At 36.8% G+C, this 18,284-nt stretch overlaps 1 long non-coding RNA gene across 1 annotated transcript; it reads left to right on the forward strand.

Annotated features, from left to right (window-relative positions):
• The first annotated feature begins 1,695 nt into the window (after window positions 1-1,695).
• On the forward strand, window positions 1,696-15,639 carry LOC311434412. Its single transcript, XR_014691464.1, has 4 exons — window positions 1,696-1,772; window positions 3,521-3,633; window positions 14,977-15,076; window positions 15,451-15,639. It is a non-coding gene; the product is annotated as an uncharacterized lncRNA (long non-coding RNA).
• The last annotated feature ends 2,645 nt before the right edge of the window (window positions 15,640-18,284 follow it).

Here is an 18,284-nt window from a genome sequence, read left to right on the forward strand (position 1 = left end):
TATATTACATATATTGTATTTGCCAAGATATATTTCAGTTCTCATTAACAAAAATATTCTTGTGGAAGATTCTCTGAAGCATATTTTTCATACACAATTATTAATAATCACAGTTGTCAAGAATTAGATATGCACAGATTGCAAATCGAAGGGAAATACTAGATGCAAAATGAAATATACAGTAGAATTGAAGCATAACTATTTTTTCTCCTCAAATAAAAAAAAAAATTTACAGAATGAAAAACTGAGCTATTAAGCTTACTTAAAAGATGGCTTTGTTGGTTTAATTATACTGTAGTTATTTTATAAATATGTTTCAAAGGAAGCTTGCCATATTGAATGTCAATGAAGCCTGTAAAGAAAAGACTTACAAAAGCTAATGCAAATACCAAATTTTAGTCATTAGCATTCCTATTTATTACAAACTAAAGGAACCTATTAACAGACAAGAATTTCTATTTAGCTAGCATTACAGTGTTTATCCATTAAAATAAAAAAGGACAAAAAAAAATGACCTCCCCCCCACTTAGAACTATATGGTCTTTCTACTTGGAAGGACAAAAAAAAAAAAAAATCACAAAACAAACAAACAAACAAATGACAACAACCCTCACAATAGAAAATATGATTCTTTGGTATTCCTGTCTGTACACAGCCAAATTTTTCACAGCTTTATTTAGGTAAAAGTTCCACTCATTCCAAAGGAAAAGATCTGTCTGAGTAAGAGTTTCAAATATTTTGTGCATACCTTAACAGCTGCATTTCAGGGACTTTTGATTACAGTAAAACGTAGGTTGGCTTTAGGCTGATACAGGCCTACAGGCCTGGAGGCTGGAGGCCCTGATCCAAAGCCATTGGGTGCTTTCCTCTTGCATTCAGTAGTTTACACCAAGTCTGGGGTGTGGATAGCAGCATTCATGTTTAGGATGAGGAAGGAAGGACTAAAGGACTACACCATTCATTAGGTTAGGCGGACTTCTAACCAGATTTTTTTTTTCTTTTCCTAAATCAGCGTATTTATTCATGTGCTGCCTGTTTATTCAATAATATCCTCTCAGCATAGAATGCATACTTTCCAAATACCCTTTAATAAACTATACTTTTGAAGATGAAAGTGTATGTATGTAATACATCTTGGAGTTTCTTAAAAACATTAACCATGTTATTGCATAACTTATATTAAATTTCACACATAAAAGGTAAATAAGCTTTCTTGTATTTTTGACTGAACTGCACACTTTTATGTAAAAGGAGAAGCTTTTGGGGACTCTTATATTTATGACAAGCTTACAAACTGATATATCTTTTTCCCTTTGTTGCATCTGACACGGTCTATGTCTTCTCAGCTTGTGAGTATTGCTCCTTGAGACTCTGTTGTGTCTATTCAAATTGACAGAGAAATTCAAAACAAGACCAGAGAAGCAGCACAACCGCAACAGAGCTTTGGTATGACGAATGCTGTCAAATATCTGTTATGCCTCAAACATTACTTCAGTTTCAAAGAACTGGGGGGAGGGTGGCGGGAAGCAGTTTGAGAAAGTTCATGCAGTGCTGAGCACAACCTAATGTTTTAATCTTTGTTTGCTGATTTTCATTGTTCATTTATAAAAAAGGCTTTACATTTAATTTAATAAAAGTTCAGCTTTACTAATAGTGATCACATTTGATTTTGATTTTGCAAGAATAGAGTGAAGACTCTTACAAAGAAAATTCACTGTATAAATATCCTGCCCAAGAAAGGGAAGTTCATCCTTACTCCATCTTCAGGATCTGTAAGTACAATAAATTTATTCTGTCTGTAGAATTAAAGTCCCAGGATGTCATTGTAGGACTGGGTGCTTATAGCTTTTACATGAACATTAAACTTCATGAAGAATTTTAATGGAAATTGTTCTACAATCATTATATCTTAATGTGTATGAAATATTTTGAATAAAGGAATTCCTGTGTGACCCCATTTACATGATCCATATTGCAGGTTTTTACTGATGAAAACAAAACTGATCTGAAATTTGCATGAGTGTGTTCTCTGGGGATAACAGTCGCAATGAAATCAAAATGATGCAGGCTGTCTCTGTTTTTACTAAAATGAATTAGAATTTAGGAGGAAGAGTCTCATGGAAAATTAAATATAAAAGTAGAGTTACTGAAATTTTAAGAACTCTCACTTTTCCTTGGAGATATTTTCTGAGTCAAAGATCTTCACTTTACCTTATTAACAAGAAGAGTAGTGGTTTGAGAGGCTGCAAACAGACAAACAGATTAAAAATAAGCCTGAAAGAATCTTTGTGTTGTCTCTCAAACATTGAAGCATTCGTAGTGAGAGTTTCTTCCATGTCAACATGTCTAAAACCAAAATGAAGCTGATCCATCCACAAATCAGATACTTCTGGAAAGACAAAAGACATCCAAAAGGTCTTTTGCTTACACTTAGGTAGCATGCTAGATAGATACCAATGGAAGTTTTCCAACACATAAGCTTTTGTTGTGAACTATGTATCTGCCTAGCGAACCCAAACTGATCTAACTCTAAGTCCTCTTGCTAGAATGACAAACACGTTTAAAGGAGAAATGATAACAATGCAGTAGACTGAATCTCAAATCAAGTTCAGACAAAAAAATAAAAAATAAAACAGCCCCATGGAAAAAGTTGTGTGATGAATCATTCCTTTGTTTAAACCATCCTTTTAATACAAAGCAGAACACAAGTGTTTGAACAAAAATTCTTAAATAGCAGTGTTCTCAGCAATGCTTTCTCTTTTTCACTTTAAACCATCCATAGTCTTTTGTAGCCATATACTGTATGAGACAGAGCAATTTTGAAAAGATTCATCTATCAAGTTTAACAACTTTCTGGTGTAACTTCAGAGAGGTTTATTGCTTATTCATGTGGAAGTGAGTACACCCAACTTGTTTTGCCTGGTTTTGCTACTTTTGCTGGGTTTCAAGGCTGTTCTGGTAGCTGCAAATGGCTTCTCAAGTGACATTTGCTGACATTCAGTGGTGTATATTTATCAGTATTCTTCACTTCACTTCTATACATGTAATCCTTTTTATTTTGTTCTTCATAGCAGCCTCCTTTTCACTGTCCATGCCCTGAAAATGATAAATGGCAAAGTGGCATATTTCCCTAGCTGCACTAAAATGTCACTGTGAAAAATCTTTAATGGACTAAGTGTAGCTTTCAGGTTATAACTTGTCAAGTTACGGAGAAATTCTAGAGTTTCTCCTTAATCCACAGTTCTTTGGAACCACAACACTGCAGGCAGAGACTAATTATAAGTTACACCAGTCAGAGCAGGACAAAAATAAATGAAGTAGAAACCATTTGATTAAGACTGATTTTATACTTTCTTTCTGTCTTTGTGCTTTGTTACCTGATTTCCTCTATTTAGGCTAATGTTATATGTGCCTTATTATTTACGTATTAATATGTGTGTATATGCTGAGTTCTATGTTATTTTAAAGACTTTGCTTATAATTGTAACACTGACTATATTTATATTATTCCTACATCTAGGGCTGCCAAGAGAAACAGAAACCCCTTCGTGCTGGCCAAAGTAATGATATACATTTAGAAACAGTCTCCGATGGCACCTGTGATTAAAATGAACAGTAACTGAAAATTGATAGGTGAGAGCAAATACTATTAGTACCCTCTTTCAGATTAGGTTCTAAAATGGGGAAAGAGTGACTGACTTAGACTTTAAGGCAGACTCAGAAATACAATGTGCCTGCCCCAGACTCCAAGCTCTGGAAGACTATCCCACTTTCATATTTCTATTTCTTTTTAAGTAGACCACAATCATCTTTTTCAACATAACTCTCAAAACGACAAAGTATATGTGCAAGAGAAAACAGATTTTGAAAACAGTCACTCCAAATCTGACTGCAGATGCTCCTTTTGAGTCACTTTTCCTTATTTTTCCTTGACTTTACAATGAAGAAATAACTTAGTTCTTGGAACTAGACAGGTTTAAAAAGGAACCTACTTCTCCCTATTATCTCTAAGCATCACCCTCAGATTTTTGCTCATTTGAGAGCTAGAGAGTGCAAAAGGAATAAAATGCTAGAGCAACAAGAGCATACAGTTTAAAGTGAACGGTACATTTTATCTGACAGAGCTTTTTTTTTTTTTTTTTTTTTTTTTTTTTTTAAGGCTGAGGACAACAGTAGCAGTTTATTTTTTTTTCTATGAAGTAGGAAGTAGCTGAAATTATTTTTATTTGACTTCTCTGCTGCTTGTGTGTCAGTGTTGTTTTCTTTATCAGTGAGGACAAAAGGTCATAAATGTTGGAGTGCCACGCAGCATAAAATACTTACTTGACTTCTTATCAAGAGCCAGTATGTGAGTGCTTAAGGTCAGAATCTGCTTTCCTCTTCACCCATGCTCTACACCAACATCTATCCTATTACAAATATACTGTTCCAAAGCCTATGCACTCTTATAACCATACCAGCTCCATAGGACCCATATTTCACCTTCAGGAGTTAAGTGATCAGATACTTTGCGATGACTTTCTTCAAGGATGAGACTTTAAATCACTATTCCTACAAAATATACCCACTGAAGAAAAAAATACCATTTTTGACTAGCATTAACATCATGTCAGTCTTCAGAAAAAGTGTGTTGTTTGTTCATCAGCTGTCCCAATAAACACTATCACGACTAAATTACTGGGTAAGCTTAGATCATCCAGTATTTATCAGTGGAGTAAAGTTCAGACTTCACTTTACTTCAGAGGTAAAGTTACAGGAAAAGAAACATCTTCCACTAGAATAGCTGATATGTATAACAGGAGGAAAGTTTTTGCATACAAGAAGACTTGTGTCTGCAAGGCTTTTTCTTCCCCTGGTTAAAACAATTGGCCTAAAAGAAAGTACTGCCTCTCCCTGTAATTCTTATCCTACCCTTAGACCATCAGAGCTACAACATCAGTAGTATTACCATCCTTTTTCCTCCAGGTGTGGGTAAAATAAGGCTTTCAAGACAAATTCTTATCATCCCTTTGGGACTTGCACTGGTATTTAACTGCAGTTGATGCTTCCCCAAAAGTCAGAGGAGGCTCTCCACTTGGATCTACAGCTTTACAGGCTTTCCCATAACACTGTCCCTAGAAGACAAACAGGAATCCTTCTTCAGTTCACTCTGCAGCCCTCAGAAGTTAGTTAATCCTGAGTTAACTTGACTAAGTTTTCATAGTGAAAGCTAGATGAGCATGTTCTGTTAGCACTTGAGCATCTGGGGAGCTCTAAAGACTCTTGACACTCTCTCCTGACTTCAAGACTCTTTCTCCCCACTAACAGTAGTGCAAATTCAGCTACTGACTGGGATCAGGACATAGCTCTGAGTGGTTATCTTCTACTGTTTTGGCCCTGCATGCTCCGCATGTGTGAGGTCAGTCCAACCTCCATCTTACATTTCAGAGACCCTCTGAAAGGCCTCTGGGTCTGAGGAAGCAAATCAGCATCTAGCATTCATGCAGAAGTTGCCAGGGTTGGACCTTTTTTATAGCATGATGTTTTAAGGACTTCAGCTATTCTCAACCATTTATTTATTTTGATGGTTTATGGCCTTTCAAACCATCTTCTGGGTGCACAAATGCCACAGGAGATGGTGCACTGCTGCAAAAAGACGGGGAAAAAAGGGAATAATTTAGCTTCTCAGAAGGCTTACTTATAAGAAACATTGCTGCTTAGGGGTTATTTCCCATAGAAGACATGATTTATCCTGGTGTTTGAAACATATGAAGATACAACCCCTCTTATTTGCTAACATCAAAAAGGGAAGGTGTATTCCAAGATCTACAGTTTGAGTTGCATGTAGTTTGTCAGATGCTTCAGATTAAAGCATCTAGGCATCTATCATTACTGGGACCAAACTGGGACCAAACAAAAAAAACATACTATGTTTTTTATCATCCTTTTTTTTCTTGCATGTATGTATAACAATTCACCTGAAAAACAAAACATTGAAACAAAAACAGCACACCTTTTTTTCCTGCTGCTGTGGTCTACCTGATAATAAGATGCAAGTACTCCTTTCTAAACAATATTTCAGAAAGGGTCAAAGCTGCAGCAGAAAATGAAAGATTAAGTCTGGCCTTTCCAGGAACACTTGGCTGGGGCCTAATTTTACTCCATTTCAATGACAACAAAGCTAAGACATCAATAGAGCCTAGTCCAGAACAATTTCACACTTGAATGTGGGTAGTGTTCTGGGTGAAGATTTAAGGGTGTTGCAGCCCCTTTTCTGCCTCCTCCCTAGGTCACAGGCTAAACCATGGCGAACCCTCTGCTCCACTCCCTGTGCACACTATAGGTGCAACCACTTCTTTGTAAATCCCTTTGTGGATCTGGGCTTGAGTGTTTTTGAAAATCCCACCCACATAGGACACCCGTAGGTTAAATGAAAAATTGCATAAGCTATTAACTAAAGCTATAGCTTTTAAAGTTATCCACAAGAAAGGTACACAAGTTAGTGCTGCTCCGGGGCATCCTTAAATCACACTTCAGCAAGTTATAAAGTTATCTTTGGAGAGCAATCATACCAAGTTGTCAGCCCTATAAGATGTATTTGTATGTCTTTGACACATCAGTTGCCATCTTCGCCACTTCATTGCGGTTATGATATTTCAGCAAGAGGTAACCACTGCTGTTCCACTGCCTGAAAATCCACATAACTTTCCTCTATAAACATTTCTTCAGTGCTTATGCTGGGTATTTCCCCACCACGGGACAGCATCTCTGAATTCATCTATGTGTTTGGTTAACTCACAGGTCAGTGCTTGTTTGTCTCAATTTTTTTCTTTTTTTAATCTCAATTTATGAAGCAGAAGGATTCATGGGTAAATCTTTTGTCCACAACAGACTCCACAGTTCATTCTTTTTACACTAGTTATACTATTTATAAGAAACAGATTTGTTTGTTTGTTTGTTTGTTTGTGAAGAAGTAATACAGGTCATCATCCTGCACTGGAAAAGTTACTGTCCTCATAGAGAAGGAACCTAATCTAATGATTTTATTGGTGATCTGTACTGTATATATATTTTATTGAGATTTCTTCAAGGGTTTGACTAATTTCTCAGTATATTCTCCTAGAATGCTGTTTTGCAGTTTTGAAAAATTATTTGCTCTGACTGATCAATTAGAGTGGAAACTCTTGGAGTAAGCTTAAGCAAAGTTAGCTCCCAGAGAAAGACATCTTAATCTTACTGAAAGGTGAGCACAGTGGCAATGCCAATGACAGACATTGTGTTTGTGCCTTGATTACACCACAACAGACCCAGCGCAATTCCAGTGCCTGAATTTTAACCCCAAGTTCTCAGTCATGCATACTTTATTACTATTCCCTTTGGTTTACATGTTCCTTTGCCCACACAGGCCTGCTGCAATCTCCTTCCTCATGTTTCATAGAATCACAGAATGGTCTGTGTTGAAGGGGATCTTAAAGATCATCTGATTCCAACCCCCTGCCATGGGCAGGGACACCTCTCACCAGACCAGGCTGCTCAAAGCCTCATCCAGCCTGGCCTTGAACACTTCCAGGGATGGGGCATCCACAGCTTCTCTGGGCAACCTGTTCCAGTGCCTCACCATCCTCATAGTAAAGAATTTATTTCTAATACCTAATCTAAACCTACCCTCTCTTAGTTTAAAGCCATTCCCCCTTGTTCTATTGCTACACTCCCTGATGAAAAGTCCCTCTTCAGCTTTTTTTTAGTCCCCCTTTAGCTATTGGAAGGCCACTATGAGGTTTCCCCAGAGCTTTCTCTTCTCCAGGCTGAACAACTCAAGCTCCTTCAGTTTGTCCTCACAGGAGAGGCACTCCAACCCTCTAATCATTGTCATGGCGTTACTCTGGACTCACTGTAATAGGTCCACATCCTCCTTTTGTTGGGAGCCCCAGAACTGAATGAAGTACTCCAGGTGTCCCAGGTTTGGGACAGCTTGTTTTTAATAATTATGAGATCTCCAGTATTCCATCTTTAGTTCTCCTCAGGTATTTGGTCATGATTTATTCTGAACTTGTCTGTCTCCTTTAGACTATATATATATTTCACAAAAGAAGATACGTCTGATCTCACGGTTAACAGTTTGTGAGGTTTGGAGTAGAACCAAGTGAGACCAAGTAAACCCACTCCATAAAACGTCCCAAGATTTCATTATTGCTCCAGTTCTTTCCTGTAGCAAACCCAGTGCTTTTAGAATGTTTCACAAAACTAACATGGACCAAAAAGGAAAAAAAGAAAAAAAGAGAGAGAGAGACATCACACCATCTCACCACACCATCTCACCTAGCATACAGGTTACTCATTTTCAAATCCCTGACCCGCTGTCTCTCCAACTAGAGATGACTGTGTTAATTCACCCACAGACTGATAGTTATCCTAGGGCAAGCTGCACTCCACAGCTCCTGGTACGGATTATCTACTTCCTATAAAAACATATTGTTCAGAGTTGTTCTTTGAATTTGCATATCATCATATTGGGTAAGCATCCTCTGCATCCTACTGCACTACAGATCTGCAATGAAACCAAGCTGCATTTTCTAATGAAAATACATTTTGTTGAAAAATTCCCAATCAGCTCTAATTTGAAAACTCCAGCTGAGCTCCTGCTGTGAGACACATATCGTAAGAGACAGATCTTGCTGTGAAGGGCTGGCGGGTTGTAGAGAGGAAGGCTGAGAAGAAAAGCACAATAGAAAGGTGAAATGACTTCCTCAGAATCATGCAATGGGTCAGTGGCAGTTTTAGATCTTCCCAGTGCCAACCACAGCCCATGCTTACCCTTCACATCCCAAGCTTACAGAAAGGCTACACTTTCCCCTGGCCATCCTTTCATTAACTAGATTATTCATGCATGTAGGGTAACGCATGGGTGCACAAGTTCAGCAATTTTGAACCTTACTGCTTATGAGGCATCATGTACATACACAGCACAATCAAAAACTTTGAGGTAGCAGATAACAAGGATGTTAGGGCAAAATGCTAAAAAGGCAGTCCCTGGTGCACTGGAGCAATCAAGGGACAAGGCAAAATCAAGTATTGTTCAAACTAAAGGGTGTCAGCTGCTGAGAGCAAGGTAAGAATTATCACTCATGTTTCACAGTCAGGAAAATCTAGTATGAACTGGCACATCTGCACCTATTATCTAATTCCTTATTTAAAATCTAGCTTTTTCCTTCAGAAGCTTCCCTACATACCTAAGACTGTTGATTTTTATTCTAAGAGTAATCTTTTTGTCTTCTACTCTTGCACTGATTAGTAAGAACAGATTAGAGACAACTTGTCATATTTTACTTATAGTGTAACAGTGTATTTTGTATATTTTTCCCAAGAGCTTTCTGAAACTAAAATTTCTCTTTGAGGACAGCTGGTTCATGCCCCTGAGGAAAAAGATATTTATGGCAAGGCTGAGGTTAATGATTTTAATTTACAGTTTTTGTGGGAATATCATTTTGCTTCTGCAGAAATCTATCTCTCCGTTGTTTTAAAAAAAGCAAAGATACTTAAAGAAGACTTTACATTTTATTACCCCAAAACACATTTAATTTTGTTTGACTAGATCATGTCAGTATGTTAATAAAATAATTTTTATTCGAAACATGCTTTGTGAACTTGAATAGCAAAGTGAAGTTTATATATTTAATCAAATCTATTCAGTAATTCCAGTGGAAGATGCAGAAATGTTTTCCATCAATATTTCCTTGACTTTTGAAATAAATATACATTGCTCAAGTTCTCATTCTTGTGGATCCATTTTGTGCCAATATCCAAGCATTTGATTTTTTTTTTGTCTGAATGTTTTTGAAGGTCAAACAAGCAAGCACGCAAGCAAGCAAACAAACAAACAAACAAAAAACCACAAGGCCACACAGACATTTCTTTTTGCTAGAAGAGCTTTTGCAGATATCTGATAAAGCAGAGGAAAAGTTTTACAGCTTATCAAGCCACTAGTTTTAAGGTGCATCATAAAACCAGTCATAATTACTAGAACCATGTAGTGTTTTCTCAGGAATATTTGGATGTATTCAGAATCACAGAATCACAGAATTTTCTAGGTTGGAAGAGACCTCAAGGTCATCGAGTCCAACCTCTGACCTAACGCTAACAGTCCCCACTAAACCATTTCCCTAAGCTCTACATCTAAACGTCTTTTAAAGACCTCCAGGGATGGTGACTCCACCACTTCCCTGGGCAGCCTGTTTCAGTGCCTCACAACCCTTTCAGTGAAGAAGTTCTTCCTAACATCTAACCTAAAACTCCCCTGGCTCAACTTAAGCCCATTCCCCCTCGTCCTGTCACCAGGCACGTGGGAGAACAGGCCAACCCCCACCTTGCTAAATGGCAGCCTCTTCTGATCTTTACCCCCTATGCAAAACTTGTTGCTTTCTTCTACATTAGATCATGACTTAAGACTTGTTTTGTTCCTTCAGAGAGTTTCATAAGGAAAAAATATGAAATATAAAATACATTTAAAAAAAAATTAAAAAGCTTCTCCATAGTGCTATGTTTGAAAACCTACCTGGCTTGAAAATCTGATAGGAAACTGTGATGTGAGAACTGACCCTGAACTGTGAATATGGAGGTATGGGAAGGCTGTGGGACACTGGTATGAACAAGAACAGGAGCTCTGGGGAGCAGTGGAGATGATGAGGGGATACTTGGAGAGACAGCACAGAGACAGGATGCAAAATGAAAGGAGCTGAGGAAGATCTGTGGAGAGGACACGGGAACAAACATGCGATTCAAAGAGCCTGTAGAACCTAGCAGGAATTAAGAGAGCATGCAAGGCTCCTTGTTGCTTCTAACCCAGCTAATTCTCCAGATACCATTCTAGGAAGATACTAGAGGGCAATATGTAGAGTGTAGTTTGTATTCTTTCTGCATATTTGTCACTTAACTCTACACATTTTCTTTAAGTAACTTTCTCCAGTAGTTACTGTTGAGGGATTTGGCCAGGATAGAACAATTGCAGATGGGTTTTTGGTAGGTAGTGTAGCCAAAGAGGAGGTAAAGGCACTGTCCTAGAGTTCAAGTGCATTGGGTCCGTACATTGTATCAGGAGTTACCCTGAACTCCACACCCTTTGGAAGATTTGCTGTCCCTGGGAATGTAGGTAAGAGTGGAGTCCAAGGGGGAGACTTGAAGGATGTCTCCAGGAAGAAAAGATCAAGATATGTATATTGTCATTTGTTGGCAGACATTTTTTACCAAGCTGTTGGTAAATGGAATGGTTTTATTACAGCTAATAATAGAAAATTTAGTCAAAAAGAAAATGTAAAGTCACACAAGAGGCACAGTATTTTGATACATTTGCTCAGATGATTTTACCTGGAAATCTCATTTGAAATAAGACATTCAATTCAGTAGTTTGGCTCCAGTTAGGTAATTATAGAAATGGGAATATGATGATTTTACTCTTAAGAAATCTGTCATTGTAAAATGTAATCAAACAGCTACACCATATTTAAAAAATGCTGTAGAATTGATGATGGAAGCATGATATTCAAACTATAACATATTGATCATAAAATATACGTATTTAATACAGATATCACCATTCCCAGTATATTTATTTCCAACCTCTACAGGATGTTCACAGTATCTCATGTAGCTTCTCTGCTCTTAAATTTCCATGGGCAAAGATATATGGATACATATATATATACATATATATATATATATATATTTTTTTTTTTCCCAGGGGAAAGTAGCAGCAGAACAAAACCTATTCTCCCTACCAAGCTGCAAAGCATCAGTACACAACCAGAACTGTTAGCCCTTGTGCTCTAAGTCCACATCAATTCAACTAAGGCCAAACACTTGTGAATACTAAATTCACAGTAGTGTAACAGAGTAGAAATGGTCCTTTCTTTTTGAACTCCCTGTAGTCTAAACCGAAAAAAAAAATAGCAGCAGGGCTTAACCTTTAAACTTTTCACTGATCTTTAAACAGTACTTTGGATTATATCTGCCCTTTTTAATCTAAAGCCACTTGCAAACATATCTGGCATTCCTTTTTTTTTTTTTTTTAAGTATATCTTACACACATTATAGAACAGGTTAACAATTTAGAATTTTGGATCATGTTCATTGTGTCTTTACCACCTTTTCAAGTGATGTTCATCTTTGCAAACAATTTTTTTATGATTAACAGCAATATCAGCATTTCTTTGTGTTAAATTGCATTATGTAAGTAATTGCCATATGTAGATCTAAACTCTGAATTACAAACCCACACTTTGATTGAATCTTCAAATTTTACACAAGTCCTGTGATAATGTAGAAATCTATGAGAAAACCTATGAGAAAAGGTATTTTAGTATCAGTTTCCGGGTGAGTACAAGGTCTTCCACAAATATCACTAGCTAATCAAACCATTATGTTTTCTTCTTCAGCTTTTGTTTTTTCCCACTATTCACATCACTGTTTTGCATACACTTTCTCTCACATACCTTCCATATACATATCTTCAGTTTGATCTATCCTGTCTAAACTACAGGTGCAAATTACATAAAATGAACCAACAGTTTCTCTTGGACAACATTTCACTGCTCAGATACTTGGAAGAGTTTAATTAACACCAGAAACAGCTATTGTTTGGTATAAATAAAATAGTCTAAAATTGATGATTGGCATTTCCCCTTTGGGTTTACACAATAATTGCAAAGTGTCTCACCATTCACATGGAAATTTGTCATTTAAGTGTGTCTATCCTTAATGGAAGGAGGTATATTTTTAAAAACTATACCATATTTTATGTTCATCATTTGGATCAAGAATTTTCCTGCTGGAATGTTACAACAACACAGAGACATTCATGCACCACCCCTCACATTCAAGCTACCCTCCTGATACAAAAGTACTGGATTTAAGAATAATCACAAATTTCCAAAAAAAAAAAAAAAAATTGCATCAAAATATCAAATTCTGGAAATTACTGACACAACTAAACACAACAGAAGCAGTCAAGTTGAGTCAGTATGAGAAAATTAAATGTCTGGGATTTGTTTCCCTGCATAGTTTTGGCAGGACGTGACAGTGTATAGACATTTTCAAAGGCTTTTAAAGAAATAGAGGGTTCAAAAACAGAGAGCAGACACTGAAAGGTCTTGTGATGAAGCTGGTGAAAAACATCTGTATTTCAATTTGGGTACTTATTTATTTAATAATTTGGAAAGTGCTATGCGTGGGTTTTTTTTTTTTGTTTGTTTGTTTGTTTTTTTAATTATGATTATTTCTAACATCTTCTCATCTCCTGCTGTTCCTTGTTGGAGAATGACTAAATCTCTCAAGGAGGGTCAGATCTGCAAAAATTGTCAGTTGCTTGAGATGGGTTATACAGTGAATAAATAAATTACAGTACTGAAGTCCTTTGTTGCATATTCTGTGGCACTGCTTTAGTCAAATATCAAGAACATAAGCATTTAACAATATTACTTTCAATTCAAAATGCCTTGAAAGGACTGAGATTGAATTTGCAAATATAATCGAGAATAAAACATGTGCCTTGGATTACATGTCACTCTTTGGGATGTTTTGACATAACACATTTAGAAAATACTTTCCTGGGACTGAAATGATTAAAATGGATTTCAGTTATCTATGGCTTAAAACAGAGTCAGTCCAGTTCTTGTTTAGTTTCTTCTCTGCATCACAGTAAGTGCTAGCTGACATGCTCACTTTTATATCAGTGTGGAGGCCAGCTGCTTAAGGCTAAAGTGCTATTGTGTTACTTGTGTCCTATTAGCAGCATGGGAATATAGGCATAGAGAAATTGTAGAATGGTCAGAAGTGAGAAAATAGCCTAACTCCCTTCTCATTTCTAAATATAATCCATGCAGCTATTTTAGGCAGACCTCTTGCATGATGGTACTGTCTTCAAAGCCTCCGTCCTCTTATGTCCTCTCACAGGCACCAAAATGACACCAACTTTTCCAGATGTATTCAGACAATCACACTCAAAAAATTATTGGATGCATACTAAAATCTGTTTGAACATCCTCCCTCTTTGTTTCCAAAATACTGGTGCTGAATAAACAAATATAATGGTACACAAGAAGTTGATTGTATCTGTATCCAGGACCCAAAAGTAGTTGTTAAAGAAATTCAATACAAATTAGGACCCCAAAGCACTATTCCCAAAAAGTAACCATGTTCATAATGGAAAACACACATTAAAATTAGTATTAAATCAAATTTATTAAACTTATATAAAATAATTATATTAAATTTATTACCAAATTTACTTCTTAGTATTAATTTTCAGCATTAAATGTAGTGTTAAATGTTAAAAAAATGATTTGATCCAAGTAGACAAATCCTACCACTGAACTATATGCTCAGATTTGCCACTGATGTATGTGAAAAGTGCAGATATCCAGGAATGACAGCGTTGGGTTTACAGGCAAAATGCTGCAAAGCAAAACCACTAACTTATCCATTATCCACCAGGCAGGTAATACTGCCTGTTAATAGTAGATGTTTCACCTTCTCAGAAAAGTATGGTCATTTTGCTGACCAAATAATCTGCCTGTTCATCTAGGCAAGGCAAACACCAGAAACAAGATTATCACTTTTTGCAATGTGCCTGTTCTTGTTGCTTCATAGAAGGATTGCGCAGACAGTGAGGGACAGTGACAGAACATTGATCAAGAATATGTTGTTTCATGCTCTGTGACAAACTTGATGTAATAGGGATGGGACTGAGAGAAGGAATTTGGTAGTTGCAGTTATGAAATTCGGAGCCTGGTTATATACCCTGATGATGACATTACCATGTTGTCACTTGACAATGATTATGTTTTTACCCTGTTAATTAATGATTATGGATGGTTCAATATTACATGAAGTTGCACCGTATCTGAAATGAAAACGAGCACTGACATGTCAAGAAGTCAGCTAAAAGCTGTTTTGATTTCTCTCTCCTTAGTTCTGGATCTCACTGTTGATCTGTTACCATCTTAGATTAATCAGATGAAAGAGTAAGATGGTCAAAAGCAGGAGCTCCTTCATACAGCCACTTGGGACTGGTACCAGCTGCACAAGATAACAGACAAGAAATTAGGTAAGGACAGATATACACTAAGACCACATGAAATGTAGAAAACTTAACCTTTGTTCGATTAAAACTTGGGAAAATAGATGCTATTCTCTAACTATAGAGATATTCACAAATACTGGTAATCTGTAAGGTGGGATGACATTCCCCTTTTTACTTTCTAGTTTAATTTAAAGATGCCCCTAAAACACCTATTATACTGAAAAGAAGGCCTTCTAATGACTCCAGTGAGAGCAAAATTACACTTTCTTTAGCTAATAAGGGAACACATTTCATCACTTGGTGGAAAACTGGCAGTTGAGCTGTGCTGAAATATTTTCTGTGTAAAAACCTAATCACATTTTGCATCACAGAGTAGAGTTTCCTCACATCTTTTGCAGAACAAAGAGTAGTATTGTGGACCAGATCCACCAAGAAATTCAGGTGCTGAAGCATTGATGCATTGTGCATTTGACAGCTATGTGTGGGAAAAGAAATTAGAGCCTGAAAACTCATAACCCAGGTAAAATCCAGTGACACTGTTGCAGGTGAGTATGCTGGGATGAAGAACACCATTACCAAATTTTGTCAGAAAGCAATACTTGCTAGAGTTTTTATGTTGACCCTGAATTGAGAAGCATGGTCTGAGAACAGCATTGTGGTACCAGCTCTCCAGGTAAGGCAGATTGACTGCTATCCTCTGTGTAGATGATGGTGGGAGGGAGGCCTGGGGAAGGAAGAGAGAAAGGGAAAGAACTGCCCTGCTCTGCCCTGCCCTGCCCTGGCAAGCAAGAGGTCTTGTCCATCTGTATGGTAGCAAATAAGCTGGGAAGAGTCAGGCTGAAAACTGAGGAGCTTTATGCTGCTTAAATCTCTGGTACACCTTTGTCTTAAATCTCTGATACACCTCTGTCCATTTCTGCACAGATGAAGAACATAAGGTATTCTGTACAAAAGACAGATACCAATAATGCTGAGATTTGGTAACTGGTTTCTGTCTTCTATGCTCTTCTGAAAAAGAATAAAGAAAAGGAAAATCAAGAAAAAGACCCTTGATTTAACAGTTATAGGAGACTTGACTTCATCCACTTATAAATATCGAAATCCAGGTACACCCACTTGTAAACATTGAAATCCAGGTACATTCAAGGAAAAATGCTTCAGGAGACACTATTCAATACATACAAAGCTACACAAGTAAATTTCAGATGTGGAATCTCAAAGCTTAGAATTTAAAACTGCAAAGTACACAGAAATAAAGCCCTTATGGAGATACTAAAGTGTATAATTCATTATTAATTCAGAAAAAAAAGATTAAAAAATAATTTCTTAACATTAAAGTGCAATCAAGCACTGAAGAAATTATTTAAACTTTCCATAGGAAAAAAAAACAACACACCACACACTCTAAAATGCTGCGAGGGTATTGATGGCTATTAAATATTTACTTTTCTCTCTAGCTCACACTAGAAAGAGTAATTTGTATTTGGCAGAAACTGGCTGCAATTACATTAGTCAATCCAAAAGCCCAACTTGCTCATACAAAATGCAAACAAATTAGTTAAAATGGTCTAATTAGCAGACTGTAAAAATGCAAAGCAAGGCTGGCATAAAAATGTGTGCTAGACAAGTATACTTTTACAAAATAAACAGAAAGGTAAATATGAAATAGTCTAATAAACCCTAACAAAAGGAGCAAAGAGCAAAATGACATTTAGGGATTGCATACTCTAAAGAAAAGTTTTTATGGATTGTTAAACATTGTCTTACAACCTACATTTGGTCATGAAAACATGATTGCTACCGTAGCTGAAGTTCTACTGGGATTTCTGTTCAGTGCTGTGGAGCTGTGGGAGGCCAGGTTATATATATATTCATTTCTTGTGGGTATGCACATAAACATTACTCCTAATGAAGTTAATTGGAGTGCAAAGTAGGCAAGGCAGTGCAAAGAAAGCAAGGAATATAGAATGTGGCCTATGGAAGTACAGGCCATTTCTTAATATGTCATGTATATAATTTTCTTTCCACAATTAAAATAAATATTTGGAAGTAAATGGAGACATGGAAACAGTTAAGGTAAATGATAATACACCTTTGTTCTAACAGGAAGTATGAACTATGCGCATTGTTTATGAGGACTCAGCTTATTGGTTAAAAAGAGTCACTACAATAACTGTATTGTTAGCATCATTGATATATTAGACCAAAAAGGGCTTTAGTGTTTCTTGCTTCAAAACATTGTTGCAATTTCTTAATCTGTGGGTTTTTAACTCCCTATTTTATATACTATAGATATAATAGCCTATTATGATTTACAGGCTATCATATAAAAGAAGCTATTGTGAGGTGTTTGCCTGAATTTGTCTCCATACTCTTCTCACCTCACCACATGTACTTCTGTCCTTCAAAATGTCTAGCTGTCTGGAGTCACATTCTTTCTTCTTGCCACCTGACAGATAGCAGAAGGTGGGTGGCTTTGGCAAAATTAATTAGGGATGTTTTGAAGAAAACATAACCATGAACACCCTCCAGCAAAAGTATGATGTTATTTGATGTTATTTGGCACAAGAACCTTTGTGTGTAAGCATTGCAACAGCAGAAATATCCTGACTATGTTGAAGAAGTCACCCAATAGGAAACAGTCATTGTCAAAAGGAGAGCAACACGTCCACAAGGTGTGGTCATTATCACAGTTATGACTTGTAATACAGAACAGCTGACTTATTCAGTTATTTTCACTGAAATAGTTCATTGTGGCACCTTTGCTCCACCATGCTGTCCTCAGTTCTGCTGACTGCCTCACTGTGCCTCACTCTTACTTATGGAGAATATTAATTTGTTGAAAGACTATCTCACTCTGCAAAAAATCCCTGTTGATTTCAGTGCCATTGAAGGATATTTGCGAATGTAAGAACAAAGTCTATAGGAGATGTCTGAAAAATATGGATGCTTCACTTTGAAGATGTGAATTAAGTCCTGTTATCTGTTGTTTGACTTGGTGCTTGACAAATTACTGTGAGAATGGTGAAAATAATAAACCACATGACAGAAATTATTATTTCTTCCACTTTCTGATCTATCACCACATATTCACACCTCAAAAAAATTTCTCTTCTCTGTGAATCTTGAATCCCACGCAGCTCCTTGATGATGATTGAATAAACCAAGTACCCTGCATACATGAGGAAGAAAAAGAATTACTAGCATCAAAAAAAAGCTGGTTAAGAGAACC

Source organism: Aythya ferina (genome assembly GCF_964211825.1).
Source record: "Aythya ferina genome assembly, chromosome: 3".
Lineage (NCBI taxonomy): Eukaryota > Metazoa > Chordata > Aves > Anseriformes > Anatidae > Aythya > Aythya ferina.